The sequence below is a fragment of the Gekko japonicus genome, unplaced genomic scaffold (genome assembly GCF_001447785.1).
Source record: "Gekko japonicus isolate JY-2015 unplaced genomic scaffold, Gekko_japonicus_V1.1 scaffold8, whole genome shotgun sequence".
NCBI lineage: Eukaryota > Metazoa > Chordata > Lepidosauria > Squamata > Gekkonidae > Gekko > Gekko japonicus.
The window spans coordinates 997,883-1,000,367 of record NW_015167057.1 but is presented as its reverse complement, the minus strand read 5'-3'; positions in this window follow the sequence as shown (position 1 = coordinate 1,000,367).

Genomic DNA, 2,485 nt, shown 5'->3' with positions numbered 1-2,485 from the left:
GCCTTTTTCAGGAGAGGAGGAAGGGTAGGAGATGAAAAGGAGGATGCCCAGAGCCCTTCAGGGAGAGGTGGAGTACTCATGTTTTAAATAAATCGTCTCACATTTTATGTTATCTTTCTGCAGAGGAAGGTATAGGTGCGGTCTTTTCAGCCTGAGGTCAAAAGCAACACCTGCGAAAGCGTCCTCTCCTGCACAGCTACTTAATATCTAGGAACCCTGCCTTCATTTACCTGGTTTTATTAGCAGGTGGGGTTTGTTTGTTTGCTACTTGACAGGTTTTATTGCCTACTCATGGCGGATTGCTTTACTGTGCATTTATGACGCTGTTTTGGTCCGCTGTACTTACCAACTCTTATTGATAGCAGGATATTCTCTTTGGATATTCTCATAAGCTGCTTAGGGCATTCTTTTGGGAAATGGGGCTGATAGGGTTGCCCCCGCTTCCAAGAACCCCCCACCGCTGATGAGTTGGCCACCGGGAGTCCCAGCAGGAGCAGGAGGGAGGCCCAGGCTACTTTGTCGGCGATGTCACTTCTGACATATACCAGAAGTGATGTCATCACATTGGCAATGTCCAGGTGACACTCTAGTGTTTTGGGCAAAAACGCTATGGTAGAAGCCATTTTTAATCATAGAGTTTTTGCCCAAATACCAGAGCATCACTAGAACATCCCAACGTGATGATGTCACTTCCGGTACACTCTGGAAGTGACGTTGCCACGTCGCTGGCAACGTAGCCTGGGCCTCCCTCCCACTTCTGGTAAGTCCCTCCTATCCCCCGCCGGTTGCCAGGAGGGACCGTAGTGGCTGATAATATTGCAAATACACAAAAGAGAGGAAAATAAAAGCGCGTCTTGAATAATAAAATATGTCGAACCAGATCCCATGTTTGGTATAAAAACATGGCTCTGGATCCGAAAAGGATGAAGACTAGAGGGGTGGACAGCACTGGCCTAGATAAGAGCAGTGCTCTGAGGCAGCTTCTTATATTCCTAACTGATTTTTCATCAAGCATTTTCTAAAACCTTATAGAGCTGAGCATATGATTTGCACACAGGAGATCCCAGGTTCAGTCCCCAGCAGTCAGAAATTCTGAATAGAAACGATGCATACTGGAAGAAGCTGTCGTCACACTGAAAACACAGGTACCCCTGGCGCTCCGGTTGGATGAAGATATGGAAGGATGTGTCCTTGAGACCCAGCATGGGAAACCAACATCCCAACTCCGGCCAGGAAAGCACATCAGACAAAGTAACCATTCTGCATTTCAAAGGGTTCAAACATTTAGTCAGCTCCCTGAGGTCAAGAATTGGTTGTTTTCTCCCGTCTTCCTTATCTATGAGGAAATAATGAGAATAAAATCCTTAAGAACATAAGCAGAGCCCTGCTGGGTCAGACTAATAGTCCATCTAGTCCGGCATCCCGTCTCACTCAGTGGCCAGCCAGTTACTCTGGAGGGCCAACAACAGGGCATAAAGGCCGAGGCCTTCCCCTGATGTTGCCGCAGTCACATGTGCCAGATAATGCAGGGGGGGGAAGCGAGGCTATTTGCTCCGTAGTAATTTGACCCGCCACTGCGTGATCAGACGCAACGGCGGGGGAATCGGGTTTTTTTCATTGCTGCGTGTTTCCGGTGTACTTCAACAAGGGATCACTGATGCAATGGGAGTGCGCTGGAGCAATCAGACGGGGAAGTCCGTCTGTGGCCCTCGGTATTTTTTTAACTCCGCTTCTTCAGCAGACCGAAACGGGTTGCTGACAGGTGCAGGACGCTTGCCAGATGTTCCCGTGTGATTTCGCACTTAAAATCCACCCGGCATTCGTGCCTATCGCGCGGCTAATTCTGCATTTGATCGGGACCTCAGTGCCTCTGAATGTGGATGTTTCTCTCAGTCACCACGGCTAATAGCCATTGATAGACTTACACATGAAGCTGCCTTATACTGAATCAGACCCTTGGTCCATCAAAGTCAGTATTGTCTACTCAGACCAGCAGCGGCTCTACAGGGTCTCAGGCAGTGGTCTTTCACATCACTTCCTGCCTGCTCCTTTTAACTGGAGATGCCGGGGATTGACTGGGACAAAAAAGGGGGGGGGGACTGAACCTAAAACCTAGAATCCAGAACCTAAAAAAGGTTAGTCAAATGCTAAAGAGGGCCAACAACAAAAGCTTAATATATGAAATATATAAAAAATACATGTATTTATTAAACAAAGACTTTAAAATTATATATAAGGGCCCAATTACACCTCATGTACAAGTAACAAATTATAACATACAAGGGCTGATAGATTAGACCTCCACAGAACACTCCTGCTACCTCCAGGGGCTGTCATCCCACCGTGGGGCCTGTCATTCTAGTCCCAGAACACTCCTGCTACCCCCAGGGGCTGTCATTCCACTGTGGGGCCTGTCATTCTAGTCCCAAAACACTCCTGCTACCCCCAGGGGCTGTCATTCCACTGTGGGGCCTGTCATTCTAGT